Genomic DNA, 17,113 nt, shown 5'->3' with positions numbered 1-17,113 from the left:
TGCTAACACAAGTGTCAATTCCAAAGCATACTTGATGAATATTAAGAAATGTAACGATTACAATAAAATACATCTATACCTTCGAGTTTAAATAAATCGAAAACGGTGATATCTATCAAAATATTACAAGACAACCTTTTGCGTTGAAAAGTCTAAGGAAACAATTTTTAAAATATTTTTTTAAAATATGTAAAAATTAAAAAACATGTGACGCAATAACCCCCACTTACCCTCCAAAACTACCCTGTATTAATATAGGATGTGGTAGGTGGTGACATGAAATTAATTATCCTAATGTCTTATAATCACTCCCAAAATATGAACTCCGTATTCAAAACCGTTTGGAAGATATTTGAAAAAATAAGAATTTCAATTCACCCCTTTAAAGGGTTGTATAACCTTTAAAGTATAAAGTACGTCCAAAAATAAGTACCCTTATTTTTGGACGTACTATGAGATCTAGAAATTAATGTACATAATTCTGGACCACCTTGTATATATACCCGTATACATAATTTCGTGTTAGCAAAAGTTGTGTTTTTAGGCGTTTAAATTAAAGTAAGTAGAATTTTTTTAATTGAGTTTAAAAAAATATTTTGTCTTTTTATTTCATATGTGTTGCAATTTCTTTCATTATCAGAAGGACTCATGTAAATTAGTTTTTATATTTGATCAGATTTTGAGATAAAATATCCCCTCCTTGTTGAGGAAAAATGAACTCGGGGCCCATTTTACCCTTGATTAGCCTACCAAACAAAGTTTTGTGTTATACTGGAATATTTTTTGTAACAATTAATAACTAACCTAATAGTGGTGGGAACTTATGTTCTGAAGACGACAAGGCTGCAATGAGATTCAAATTCAGTGAGACGCCTTGGAAAATATTCCTAATGGCATGTCTTTTAAAAGAGCTGCCAGGCTATATAATCTGCCCTTAAGTACTTTAAAAGGAAGGGTCAAAAATGAAAATGTACTGGTAAGTGAACTAAAAGTAGACTACTTTAATCATATGTCAGAAAATAATCGGTACTTTCTTTTAGGCAACAGGTTATTCAAAAAGCCTTGGTGTATTTACTACAACATTGGTCAAAGAATTGGATACTTACTTAAAGGAGTATGTTTTAGAGATGGAAGACCGACTATTTGGCATGAAGAAGAAAAACATTTGTGAAATGGCCTACGACCTTACGGAGAAGAATGGTATTAAACATAGGTTTTCTACAAACAATGAGCTGGAATGGCTTGGTTTAGAGACTTTCTAAAGACATCAAGACGCCCCATAAGGAACACTTTCTTCTTACAACGAATCTGGATACATAAAATCTGACACCTTAATTCTATTCTTAAAGCATTTTCAACAACATACACAGGGTTTAGTTAAAAATAGTGTCCTATTATTGCTTGATGGTTATTCAAGCCACAAGTTCTTCAAAGCTGTAGAATACTGTAGAGATAATGGCATTATAATGCTATCGTTTTTTCGTATTTTCACCGAAGTGAGCTCTGTAGAATAGAAAGGTGGCGTTAGCAGGAATAAAATTCCATCATCGCTGAAGGAAACTTTTGTAAATTCGTATGATATATCTCCACTATCTCAGTAACCACCTCAGACAAGAAGTTCAAAACTGCAAGGATAAACTGTTTTCACCTCCACACCAAATTATCTTTTGGTGTGGAGGTCCACACAAAAACCCCCAAGTCAATTTCACAAGCAGCTAGAAAGGCTGTAAGCAGAAAGGTGTTTTGAAAAATCAAAGAAAATAAGAGATTGTATGGTGATAAATACGACGCCGCCTGTAGAGTAAGGTAGAAAATATAAATTTTAAGTTTTCCTAAAAGAGAACTTATATGGAATTTAAAACTTAAGCAAGACAATATTTTACAACCTTGTTGTCTTGGTAACGACAAAGAAAACTTCTGTACACGATAATTATTGGTTATGAAAATACATTTTTTTGTAACTAGTCTTACTTATAGAGTATGGCTTTATAAATCTAAATTTAAACAAGAAATTTATATTTTTTTAGATCTAGTTCCATTTAACATACCCTGTATATTAAATAGTCGTATACACTAAAATTATCACTTCTTTCGGATACTTATAAATGTCGCCCTCTATACAACATTTGTCAATTCCAAGATATTGGTTAGAAATAAGAAATCCAGAAAAATGATTCGATTCAATTTACCTCTCAAAAATATAAAAGACATCAATAACCTGAAGAATAACCTCGAAGAATGTGCGAGGAGGCAACAGTAATATTTTCTTTACACTTTTTTTTCACCGGGCCTTAGTCATGCTGTTCGCAAGATAAAATAGGATTACTTTTTCCAATATATCAAAAGCGTCTGATGAATTGTACCAAATGGTTCCTATGATTAAAGTAATAAGGGAAAAGGGTATTTCTTTTGGGTAAATCCGGAGAACGATGAATGTAACCCATAATGTCTCGTATAATATAGAAAAGGAAGTAGAGAAAGCAGATCGGAAACTGTTATATCAACCGTCAATATTTCAAGCTTAACAGAAAGAGAAATCCTAATCCCAGTTGTTGGAAAGCCAAGATTTCGTGGAGAATATTATCTAAGTATCTAAGTAGAAAAGTAATACAAATTAGGAGTACGAATAATATAGTATTTTTTAATAATAAAACTGTATATAAAAATTGCAGTTTACTTTGAGAAACCGTACAATTAGCTTGTTTTGAATAGCTTGTAAGAATAAATCGCACCAGTCACTTTTCTAATGATTAATTTGAATATGAAGATAACAAAAAATAAAATTATTTTTTATAAAAAATAAAGATTATTAATATTTTAAGCAAATTAAATTCTATACAATTAAATAGCCAATCATGTGATAGTCAACACTAAAAGGTTGCCAACCGTAGTCCGTTTGAAGAGGTTTACTCTCCGGACACTGGAACTCACTTAAGCATGGGTGTATGTTACCTGAAGTAAAATCTAATTAAAATATTAAACATCATATAATATTATAAACATCATGTACAATCTTTGGTAACATTTTTCATTTTAAAGGGTTTTTACCCAAATATTTTGGTGGCTCAGGCATGTTAACCTGCATTTTAACCTGATGATGGAACAGTTGTTCCGAAAACGTTCGTGCTTGTAATGTTGCCCTTTTAAGGGTTTTTATAAAATAAAATATACCCACATACCAAAGACTAACCTCTTTTATTTGAATTGTCTTTGATACACCGATGATGGTGAGGACGATGGAATATAAAAATATAAAATCTCAACAAAAATGGCTTAATAGAAACCTTAAGAAATAGAAACTCATATCACACAAATAGCAAACTGGAGATTCCGTGCCTGAATTGTTGGTAGACAAGTCGAAGTATTTTGAGCTCCACAACTTTACAGTTTTTAAAAAAAGAAAATTACACCCAATTACTAGCATTCTTAGAAGACGTTCATGGTTATTCCACCCCAGTAGACCTGGCCATAGAATACACACAGGATACACACGGGTTGGGACATATGCCAATGGAAATATATCCCATGTTAAACGAAAGAGCAAGTAAATCTAGAAGAATCAAGAAAAAACTACGTAGTAAAATAAAATATGATTTTAGTATTCAGGATGACATCTCTGAAGATACTGATGCATTACAGGAAAATACTCCTTCCAACGATAAATAAAAAAAAACAAAAAGTTAACAAAATGGCTATTATTCAGTGGAACATTCAATCCGTATTTACACATATAGAATTGCTACAGCTTTTAATTAAATAAACACATCCACAAGTTATCTGCTTACAAGAGACAAATTACACAACAAATAAAAAATACTCATTAAAACAATATGAGGCCCACCATAAAATTAGAACAAACGCTGGTAAAGCTAGTGGCGGCGTATCCATTTATGTTAATTTACATTTGGAATCAGAGGAAATCCCTATACAATCCGAATTAAAGGTTGTAGCAGTTAAAATAAAGTCTTTAACACAATATTCTATATGCAATGTATATATTCCATCAGATACCGAAATCACTGCCAAACAACTCGAAATGTTAATTGAACAAATTCGAAAACCCAGAATAATAGTAGGAGACTTTAATGCACGTAGTACAACATGGTATAAATGTCATGGTATAAATATCACCTCTACAGATAAAAGAAAGATTTTTAAGCTTAACTAACTTTGTCTTGTTTAAATCAGGGGAAGCAACTCGCTTTAACTCAATTACGGGTAAACATTCCGCTATCGATCTCTCTACATGCGAAAGCTCCCTAGCTCCAAATTTAAACTGGGAAGTACTACATCATACTTTTGATAGCGATCACTTGCCTATATTAATAACAAACTACGCATCAAACAAAAATACTGAAATATCCTTTCCAGAAAAGTGAAAAATCAATAATGCAGATTGGGAAAGTTACCAAAATTGTATCAAATACTCTATACCGCACTTAGGAACATTGGAAACTGATATTGATTTCATCGTTGACTAATTCACTAAATTCACTACAATGATTATAAAAGCTGCAGAAGAAACTAGGTAAAACAAGCAGGCCAAAACGTAAACAGACGGTCCCGTGGTGGAATGCTGAATGTCAAGATGCACTAAAACTTAGTAAACATGCCTTCAACGTATTAAAAAAACAGCATACAGAAGAGAACTTAGTTAATTTTAAAAAACCTAGAGCTAAGGCGAGATATATACTCAAAAAGAATAAGCATGAGTCATGGAAACAATATGTATCCTCAATTACCGATAATACCCCCGCATCTGAAGTGTTGAACAAAATCCGCAGAATTAAAGGTATTCCATATACTTACAAGATAAACTCTCTTAATATGAACGGAAATCAAATAACTGATGAAGCACAAATAACAAATGTCTCAGCAGTTTTGTTTCAAACATACAGCAACGACTCTATGTATGACCCTATATTTATTGAACATAAAAGAAACTCAGAACAAGAAATAATCATTACCAATAACAATCATCCACTGGACTCATCACTAAGTATAAATGAACTAAATGAAGCACTTCAGGACGTTAAAAATTCTAGCCCAGAACCTGACGAAATATCTTATGCATTCCTTATAAATCTTCCAGCAAATTCTAAACAATACCTTCTCGAAATCTATAATCTGTTATTCTAAACGAAACAATTCCCAAAATCTTGGAAAGCAGCAATTGTAATTCCTATTTTAAAACCTAATAAAATAAAGACGGATCCAAATTCGTATCGACCTACATCTTTAACAACCACCTTATGCTAACTAATAGAAAAAATACTTAACAAACGTCTGCAATACTTCCTGGAATCCAATAATTTAATATGCAAACAACAAAGCGGATTTAGGAAAAACAGATGTACAACGGACAACTTGATTAAACTAGAATCGGTTATACGCGAGGCATTTGCAAGTAATCGTCAAGTAATGGCCGTCTTCTTTGATATAGTAAATGCCTACGATACTATGTGGAAGTATGAGGTCAAAAAGATTAATACAATGGGATGTGGATGGAAATCTTCTAGCTTCTATCAAAAATTGTGTTTATGATAGAAATTTACTAATCATTTTTCAAGTTCATATACCCAAGATAACGGAACTCCCCAAGGATCAACACTTAGTGTAATACTTTTCTTGATTGCAATATTAATAAAGTTGTTGATAACATTAATAATTCTCTCCAAATTGGTTTATATGCAGATGACCTTGTTCTTTATGTAAGCAATAAAAATAACCGGATAGCTGCAACTATTCTGCAAGATTCCATCAAATCTTTAGAAAAGTGGTCAGAGAGAACAGGTCTTCGTTTTTCTACAAACAAAACAAAAGCAATATGTTTTTCAAGAAACAAACAAACAAGTTAGCCAAAATTAACATTATATAATCAAAATTTGCAGTATGTAGAAGAACATCGACTTTTGGGAATGATATTAGATACAAAACTCACTTGGAAAATCCACATTCAACAACTTAAAATATCTTGCATGCAAAATATGAACATTCTCAAAGTATTAGCCAATCATAATTGGGGAGCTGATAACACACAATTACTAAATTTATATAAAACACATATTCGTAGCAAACTAGATTATGGATCAATAGTCTACAGTTCAGCTAAAGATAGTTTATTAAAGCAATTGGACATCATACAAAATACGGCATTAAGGCATGCACTTGGAGCCCACAGGACCAGTCCAGTAGAAAGTCTGTATGTAGAGCTTCTAATTGAAAGAGGACCTCTTTCAATTAGAAGACACAGACTAAGCTTACAATATGCAGCTAAAATTGGAGCAAACTTTAATAACCCTGCTTACTCCTACTCATGTTTTGAAAATGTTCATTTAATTTTTGAACAAAAACCCTTTCTTTCTGCATCATTTAGTAAAAGAATCACAGGTTTCAATTTTCCGAAAGTTATTCCCAATGAAATAAACTATCCTCCTCCTTGGACCATAAAACTCCCCAAAAATGTAATACAAATCTTCTACTGTATCCTAAATCTGATACTTCATCACATATAATTCTACAACGGTTTCAAGCGATTAAAGACAAATACAAAAGATATTACCGAATATATACAGATTCGTCAAAAACTTCTGAAATGGAAACGGTAGGCGCAGCTTTCGTTGAAGAAACAATTAAACATCAGTTCCAGTTACCTAAGGAGTACTCCATATATTCCGCCGAATTGTATGCCATATCTAAAGCCCTAAAACATATATCAAACCAGCCCAAATTGGAAGCAGTCATTTTCACAGATTCTTTAAGCGCAGTACAAAGAATATTAAGGGTTTACCCAAACCACCCAATACTATGCCAAATTTGGGGTAGAATTTGTTTGGATTCCATCTTATGTAGGCATAATAGGTAATAAAAAAGCTGATCGGGAAGCTAAAGAAGCCTGCTATACGAATAGACCAGATAATGAGCTCCTAGAAATTCCTCATTCCGACATTCAAACACCATCAAAGAATTTTCAATGAGACAATGAGAATATGGCTCGAAAGATGAAAAAAACTTGACGACAACAAACTACAACGCATCAACCCAAATTTGTCACCAAAAGGAATAACGCCACAAACACGACAAAATCAAGTCATACAACACCGCTTGAGAATAGGACATACCAGGTTAACCCACCAGTACCTAATGAAGAAAGAACAACAAAAACTGTGCTAGGTTTGTGATATTCCTCTGACAATCGAACACATTATTGTTAGTTGCCCACTCTATCACCAGGAACGACTTCAAAGTGATTTACCAAGTGATCTGAAAAGTGCTCTGAACTATAGTAAATGTGATAAAGTAACTAAGTTTCTAAAACTAAATGAATTGTACAATCTAATATAAAAATAGACTTAAGTTCTCAATTGTAATTAGTTGTTATAAGCAAACATTTGATTTTATGTACAACTCTTCCCCGTCAATAACCTTTCATGGTTGACGCGGTTTACTTAATAAAAAAAATAGCAAACTGGTAATAACAGTGAGCAGCTCGAGCTTTGTTTTTGCACTGTGACTTTTTGCGATCACAATTTCAAAATTGGAATCATAAGAATCAATAACCCTATAAGCGTGCTTGCTGCTCCCAAGCAACGTTGACTTCAAATTACAAAATTTCCATATACGTCCAAATTTACTACAGTAGGACGGTGTGGTATGTCCTACTAAGCAACAACTACTGTTCCTTCAAGATTCTGGCATGTACGCCACCTGTATTAAATTATTTTAACTTAGTAAACATAATTTCGACTGTGAGATTTCAACAGCAGTGTTCTAGTTCCGACGTTGATAGTTCAATATAGACAAATTGGTAAGTAAAAATACGAACTTGGCTGTAATATTTTTAGAATACTTTTAGAAATTGTGTATTTATAATCTAAAAGAAACAGTTTCTTTCTATATTAAGGAGTTTTAGCAAAAACTTCACCAAAAAGTATGTTGCTTAGAAACGTTAACATTAAGTGGTAATGGTTAAACACACATCAATTTTCTTTTCAGAAATGGATCTCTCGTCTTACGTTTTATAAAAAAAACAGCTACATAGTTCCTGTTAGGGTATACGTATCAGATAAAGAAAGAGTATTCGATGATGGGGACGTCGAAAGAAAGTATTTTGATAAGTGTTTAGCAGCAGATTCTAATGATAAATATTATGAAATGCAAATAGGTAGAACTAAATATATGGAGTTGGTAATAAAAGAATCTGACATTGAGTAAGAAGAAATAGCTTTGGAAGAGCCACAATCCAAGAAACAATATTAGATTTTTTAGCCAGAAATTCCTTCGCCTTCCTGGTCCTCGTTTTCCTTTTACTTTTCCTTGTAGAATTAATTGCAGCAACCCATATTTTTCTCTGTTTCTCATTATGTGACCGAGGTATTCGATTTTGGCTGTTTTAATTGTGGTTATTAACTCTTTTTCTTTTGGCATTCTTAATTAGAATTCCAGCTTCAACATCCTCTACTGCTTCTTGAAAGATTTCCTTAGAGTATATGTTAAACACCAAGGGTGATAGTATACATACCCGTCGGACCCCTGCCGTTTGATTTTGATATGATCGAATTCTCCTGCCTCTGTAGGAATAGACGATGTTTGATTCAAGAAAAGATTGATACATCTGTTAATAACACATAACTTAATTTTTTTAAACCCCAATTCAGATGTTGTTGTGACCACCTTAATCAGAGTCCACGATTGCACGAATAGTTGCACGCTGAGGACCTCCATGCCATTCAGCAACATTACCAAATTGCTTGTGAAAGGCCAGACCCAATCATATTCACAGCACTTACCATTTGAACCTGTATTAAATGCGTACCCTCCATGATTATCTTTGCATTTAATAATCTTATTTTAGTCAATTTTTAAAGTAAATACAACTATATTTTTTAAAATATGAAGCACTTTTTTTATAAATTTGATGTAACTAAGCATACAAATTTGAGACCCTGTCACTTTTGCCTAAATAAAAAAAAGCAATTGACAAATTAATTTTCATGGAATACCCTGATTTGTAGAGCACAAGATTTCAAATCGAATAGTATGTATTATTAATCAAAAATTGATTTTATTCAAAAAAGTGGAATAATATTGGTGTTTCTTAGATATTTTTGATGTGTGTATTTACAATATATACACTATATGCTAAGAGGTCTGTAGCTTAATTTAAGGTAAACCTAGTAATAAGTCTTTAAATAGATCTTGGCCCACTGAATTCTTTACAGTATCATTCTTAGCGTCTTGTTTGGGAATCTTTGGATTATTTCTATATTGCTATTTCAAAGCTGGATTCCGTAGATCCAGATTGGTTTTAAAATGGCTTTGTAGATAAGAGGAGTTTAATTTTTCTAAATAGAGTTTTTACCTATATCCAATATAATTCACTTGACTTAGCTTGTGTCCTTCTTGCTTACGCTAAGTAAAAATGTGTTTTCGCCAAATCAGTCTTCTGTCCAGATGCATTCCTAAGTATTTAAAGTCGTCAGCTTTAGGTAAAATATGGATGTTCATTTAGATTGATGGACATGTTTCTTTGCGAAGAGAAAATATAATATGTGTTGATTTTGTTTGGTTTGCTTTTATGTGGCATTCAGATAACCACTTTTGAATTTTGTTCAGGCTGGTTTGTAGCTGCCTTGATACTTTCTATGGATCCTTATTTGAGGTAAAAACAGCTGTATCATCTGCTAAAGTGGCTATTATTAGTGATCGTGTTGTTAAGTGTCACATATTGTAAAAATAATTAACATGATAAACAAAGTTAAGAACACAATTTTTTGTCGATATTTCTGTAAATTATTTATCTAATATGACGTAAAAAGTCGAAATTTAAGGATTTTTTCATGATTGTAAGGATTCGCGTATGATAGTTTTTCTAAAAATAATTTAAAAATTTGAAGATTCATCCATCCATCCTATAGCTCTACAGCCCAATTGGAACCCTGGCCTCAATCAGCAAATCTCCTCAATCGTTATGGTCTGTAACATTTCTTTTTCATGATCGATAGCCTTCGCCCATCGCATTCTAGGTCTTTCAATAAATCTCTTTCCCTACATTCTTGCATTTAACAGTTTTTTGGAAAGCATGTTTTATTCCATCCTCCTATTATGTCCTATCCATTGAAGAAGCTGTAGGCGGACATACTAAGATAAATACACGTCTTATACCTTTTTGTCAATTGTCAGATGAAATTTTTGATATGGAATCAGATAATAGTTGATGAACATCTTGAAGTTTAATTGTTGTATTATTTCTCGTAACATATCTCTTCACTTGAGTTTAGATTATTTATATTATACCTAATCTTCCAGCATGTAGAAATTATTGGTATTGTAGGATAGCAAAGAAAAGAGAGCGGATTATTTTCTGTATTATTTATGAATGAAAGAAAAAAGTGAGAAAAAGAAAAAAATAAATATTAAAATGATATCTTACCGGGTTACTTATAGACTTCACCAAGAAAAACCAAGATTTAAGGTATTGATACGATAGCAGATAATCTTTTAAAACTTTTGGGTGAGACGGTACTCGATATTACTTTTAACTGCGTGGGATGGCATAGAACTGACAAATACTTCACATATAAGGTATCTTTCCCTTTCGATAAAATTGACTAAGTCTACAGTCCTAATTTTTGGCCCAAAGGAGCTGCCTTTAGGATATTTAACTTCAAAATAAATTTTCAGTACATAAAGAAGACGAAAGAAGAAACCTAGAAGCTTCTGCAAACTTTCATCAAAATAAACTAATTTGAAAAGGTATTGGTGATTTTAATATAAATTTTAAAATTGAATATGACCTTTTTTGATATTCAAAATCTATTAACATCTTTTGGTTTAAAAGTAACTAGAAATAATTATACTAGAATCACATCCCAGTCCAGTAGTTGCATCGACAACATTATAACATTAGGGCAAACTTTTCTGATACAGAGTGGGCGTATTTAAACCTTGGTTTTCTGACCATTGAGCTCAATTTTTATTTATTGACTCTGACCATAAAGTTATTGACCAATCAAACATTTTAACAGTTTATTACTTCTTCTGGTTTACAGGAGCTTAAACATGCGCTAGCTAGTACAAATATGGACTTTTTCTCTGATATTAATAATGATCCTGATTTTTTGACAGTCTTTCTTACCGAAACTTATAACAATTTATTATTAAAACATTTTCCAGTAAAAAAAAGTACGACAAACTACTGAAAAACATCCTACAATGATTTAATAATGAATTAAGGTCTTACCGATCAAATCTTTCCCTTATTAAACACATTGCAGATGCCACTAAGGATCCCGATTTGTCCAATGTATATAAACAACAAAAATTTGAATATAATCGGCAATTACAAATTTGTAAAAAGTCAGCTTACTGTAATTTTCTTACTAATCCCAATAATAAACCTAGAGACTGCTGGAAAATAGTAAATTTCGAAAGAAACAGTACAGGATCCAGTTCGGTACAACCTGATCTACCTCCAGACGAAATAAATCAATTTTTTACTACAATTTCAGAGAATATAATTACATCTCTTCCGAATATTAATGTCGATGTCCTCTTCAATTATAGAAATTATCCTTCTCCTAGCAATTTCTTTTTTTTTTTTCGTTCCGTTGGGGAAGAAGAGGTCTCTCAAATAATAAAGTCTCTTAGTAATTCTAATTGTAGGGAGGTTCACGAAATTAATAGCAAAATTTTAAAAGAAACTCATCAAACAGTTTTAACACCTTTCATCATCATCATCATCAGTAGCTCGACAACCCTTTCTGGGTCCTGGCTTTTTCTAGGATTTTCCGCCATTCTGTTCTGTTCCTTGCTTTGTTTTTCCAGTTGGTAATCTTAAGTGTTTTCAGATCTTGTTCCACTTGTTCCATGTATCTAAGTTTGGGTCTTCCCTTTGACCTTCTTCCTACTGGTGTTTGTCTCATAATATGTTTTGGTGTTTCAGTCTCCAACATTCGTTCAACATGGCCCATCCAGCGCAGACGTCCGATCTTTATGGATGTTATGATCTCGGGTTCGTTGTATGCTGTGTACAGTTCAAAGTTATATCTTCTGCGCCATATGTCATTTTCCTTTACCCCCTTATATATGTGTCTAAGGATTTTTCGTTCAAATGTGCCTAATAGGTTTTCATCGCTTTTCGATAGTGTCCATGTCTCTGATCGATATACAAGGACCGGTTTTATCAGAGTTTTGTATATTTTGCCTTTGGTGTTTCTTGTGATGTTGTTAGATCTTAGATGTTTAATTAGTCCATTATATGTTTTATTAGCGATATATATTCTTCTCTTAACTTCTTCACTGACATTGTTATCTGCGGTAACTAGTGAACCTAGGTATGTAAAATTTTTCACGCTTTCGATGTTATAGTCTATTATTGTCAGATTCTGTAGGTTTCTTTGGCATGTCGATTTACTGACCTTCATGTATTTGGTTTTTATTTCATTAATGTTTAGGCCACTGTTTTGTGCCGCTCTTTCCATTAAATGCTTCTATCATCTCTCTTTCGCTTCTGGCTATGATATCAACATCATCTGCAAATGCCAATATTTGTACACTTTTTGTTATTATTGTTCCTCTGGTGTTGACTTTTGACTCCCTAATTATTTTCTCTAATGTGATGTTGAATAGAATACAGGATAGGGCATCTCCCTGTCGTAGGCCCGTTCTCACATGAATTGTATCTGTTAGTTCGTTTTGAATTCGAATTTTGCTTTGTACTTTAAGTGTTTCTTTTATGATATCAATGAGTTGTTGAAAGTTTAAGACCTTTCACTCTTCTTATTAATTTATTTCTATTAACTGGAGTATTTTCAGAAGTACTAAAATACTCAAAAGTAATACCAATCTACAAAAAAAGGGATTCTCCAAAAACTGTTAATTACAGACCCATAAGCATCGTTTCTACTTTTGGGAAAGTGATTGAAAAGGTTATCAAACAATAATTTTATACCTATTTTGAGTCAAATAATTACTTTAGCAGCTCACAATATGGATTCAGAAGTTCTCGTTTTACTACGAACGCGGTATTTAATGTTGTGAGCGAGGTGATTGAGGAGCTTGAACGCGACAATCGCATAGCAATTTCTCTTTGTGACTTGAAGGCTTTTGATTGCGTTTCACACATTTTACCCCACAAATTAAATTACTATGGAATCAGAGGTATCCCTCTTAAGCTACTAACTTCCTATCTATGTGGCAGACACCATGTAGTAGTGTCCAAAGGTCATCTCTCCGATTTTCTATCCATAAAACATGGAGTCCCACAAGGTTCGGTCTTAGGACCTCTTTTGTTTATTATTTATGTCAACGATTTGTCTAAATCCATATCTAAGTACAAAACCATACAACTCGCAGATGATACGACATACGTTATATCAGGAAAAAATAATGATGATTAAAAAATGTCTTATGAGGAAATTTCTACTAAATCTAGCTCATGATTTGCTGCAAACAAACCAAAACTTAACTCTGATAAAACGTAAAATTTGGTTATATCTGCCAGCAATTTATATTAGATTAGATTATATAGAAAACTAGAAGATGATATGGATGATACTCAGTTTGGGTTCCGCAAGGGACTGGGAACGAGAGAGGCATTGTTTGCTTTTAATGTCCTCTCTCAAAGATGCTTAGATATGAACCTAGATATTTATTCCTGTTTCATCGACTTCGAGAAGGCATTCGACAGGGTCCGACATGAAAAACTAATAGAAATACTGAGAAACAAAGATATAGACAGACGAGACTTACGAATCATTATCAATCTGTATTGGAATCAAAAGGCCAATATAAAGATAGAAGAACAAAAGTCCGAAAATATAGATATAAAGAGAGGAGTAAGACAGGGCTGTGTTCTGTCACCATTACTGTTTAACGTGTACAGTGAAGCCATATTCCAGGAAGCGATAGCGGATCTGGGTGATGGAATCTCTGTAAACGGAAGAATAGTAAATAACATAAGATTCACTGATGACACCGTTATAATGGCAGACACCCTGGAATCGCTACAAGAATTGGTAAATAGAATTAACGATTATTGCATTAGATACGGACTAAAAATAAATAAGAGAAAAACTAAATTCATGATTGTCTCAAAAACGCAATATGGAAATGAAAGATTAATGATAGAGCAAACCCAAATAGAAAAAGTAGAGACATATAAATATCTGGGAACCTGGGTTGATGACAAAAATGACCAAAGCAGAGAAATCAAAGTCCGAATTGAAACTGCAAGGCAAGCATTTGTGAAAATGAAGACAATGCTTACCAACAGAGACCTTCAGTTGCATCTCAGATTGATCTCACAACTTAAGAAAAAACGTTAAAAATGACATACTTTTCTTTATTTCACTCTCGCCTAAAGTACGGTTTAATCTTATGGGGCAATTCAACAACTGCACTTAAAATTTTTAGAACGCAGAAGAAAGCTGTCAGGATGTTAGCAAGGGTTAGTTATCTAGAACACTGCCGACCTTTCTTTATTAAATTCAAAATTATACCGCTACCTGCTCTGTTGATATTTTAAATGAAACTGAAATTCACAGAAAACGTGCGGATTTAATAAAGCAGTCTGATGTCCATATTCACAATACGCGAAACGGTAACTACCTACCAACAAATCACTGTAGATTAAGTCTTTCAGAAAAAATTGTTCTAATTATAACTATAACAATATTTTACCAAAAAGTATTAAAGAGCTAAGTTGTAATAGTTTCGATAAAGTTATAAAAAAATATCTTCTAAAACATTGTTTTTACTGCTCAGAAGAATATATGACTCATTGTCTTTTTTCTAATAAATTACCGTAGGTAAACCTTCTATAAATGCCTGACGAGCATTTGTAACCAGTTTATCTTACCAAACTTTTTTTACAAAATGCCCTATTTATTCATGTTTCTTTTAAATAAAAAATATGTCTGCCTTTCCTCCTCAATTTTCGAATTACCCTTAAATATTGCCGCCTTTAACAAATAATTTCTTTGTCTATGAGCGCAGATTTTCTATTGTTATTCTCATAAACGAATCCCAATTCACGTTCATTTTCCCACAATTCATTAATTTTTTTTTAATGTTTGTCAAATATTCGTCTGCATTAATGTCTACTAAAAGTTCATCCAACATAGGAATCTTTTTTGTAAATAAAATAAAAAAGGATAAACTTTTCTTCGAATCGATTGTTTAACAGTATGTATATATTATACGATCTGAAACTGCTAGAGCTAATTACATGACAATATTAAACGAAGCGTTACCAACAATCGAAGAAAATCTAAGTATAGAAGAACATTGGACTAAATGTAAAGAAGCTATGCACACAGCAGCTGAAACTGTATTAAAACCTATCAAGACCAAAAAACACGAAGATTGGTTCGATGAAGAGTGCAGACATATCAACCAACAAAAAAACGAAGCATATAAGAGACTCCAGCAGCGCAGAACGAGATTAACTCTGGAAGATTATGAAAATCTTAGAAGAGAAGAAAAGAGAATGTTTAGAAGAAAAAAGGAAGAACAATACGAACACGCTCTAAACGAAATTGTTAACCACCATAATGGAAAAGACTCACGAAAATTCTACCAACAGATAAACAGCTGCAGAAAAGGATTCAAACCCAGAATAATAGCCTGTAAAGATAGGGACGGTTCTATAATTAGTAACAAAGAACAGATACTAAACAGATGGGCGGACCATTTTGAAGAACTGCTTAGCGGCAACCACGAAGATGGCGAGATTGAGGATCCCATGTTTCAAATGAATGAAGATGATCGGCAACCACCCCCCACCGAAGAAGAAATTAGAGAAGCCAAAAATAATAAAGCTCCCGGTTCGGATAATCTCCCTGCCGAACTTTTCAAAAATGGCGGCGACCCCCTCATGAAACACATGCATAAACTGATAACTGCAATCTGGCAACAGAAAGAAACACCCACAGACTGGAAGTTAGGTGTACTGTGTCCTATACACAAAAAGGGAGACATGATGGTGTGTGATAATTATAGAGGCATCACTCTACTCAATATGGCATATAAAGTGTTGTCCAACGTATTGTACAAAAGACTCCTCCCCTACGCCGAACAAATAGTGGGAGGATATCAGTGCGGTTTCCGTCCTAATAAATCAACAACGGACCAGATATTTACAGTGAGGCAGATCCTTGAAAAAACCCTAGAGTTCGGCGTCGACACCCACCACATATTTGTTGACTTCAAAGCCGCATACGACTCCGTTAATGGAAATAAACTTCTACTTGCTATGGTAGAATTTCGCATTCCATTTGATCTTGTCCGGTTAACTGAACTTACACTCACAGGTGCAGAGAGCATGGTAAAAATCCAAAACGATCTCTCAAGACCCTTCCATTGCAAAAATGGACTAAGACAGCGTGATGGACTATCGTGTTTCTTATTTAACCTGGCATTAGAAAAAATAATTCGAGAGTCGCAGATTACTACGAATGGTACTATCTTTAACAAATCAGTACAAATTGTCGGATACGCAGATGACATAGACATCATAGGTAGGTCCACAGAATCTCTGACTGAAGCATTTCGGTCGTTCAGAGCATCTGCACACAGAATGGGACTAAATATAAATGTTCAAAAGACCAAATATATGTGTTGCACTAGGTCAAGCAACCCGACACCTACACGAATAATAATTGATGACCTAGAACTGGAAGGTGTTGACACCTTCATATACTTAGGGTCGCTGCTAACCAAAGATAACAACGTCAGTGAAGAAATCAAAAGAAGAATAGTGCTCGCCAATAAGTGTTACTATGGCTTAAGAAGACAGATGGCCTCAAAAATGCCTAGAAAAATTAAACTGACTGTATACAAAACACTAATAAGACCAGTGCTAACATATGGTTCAGAAACTTGGACACTAACACAGAATGACTAAGAATTTCTCAAACGTTTTGAGCGAAAAATACTAAGACGAATATATGGAGGCATAAAAGAACAAGGTTTGTGGCGCAGGTGTTACAATTTTGAGTTGTATAGAAGATTTGGAGAACCTGACGTTGTAAAATTCATTAAGATAGCACGCCTCAGATGGATAGGTCATGTAATCAGACGAGAGGAAGATGCCATAGTCAGAAAAGTTTTT

This window comes from Diabrotica undecimpunctata, chromosome 1 (assembly GCF_040954645.1).
Source record: "Diabrotica undecimpunctata isolate CICGRU chromosome 1, icDiaUnde3, whole genome shotgun sequence".
In the NCBI taxonomy this organism is placed as follows: domain Eukaryota; kingdom Metazoa; phylum Arthropoda; class Insecta; order Coleoptera; family Chrysomelidae; genus Diabrotica; species Diabrotica undecimpunctata.
Note: the sequence above shows the minus strand (reverse complement) of the source record.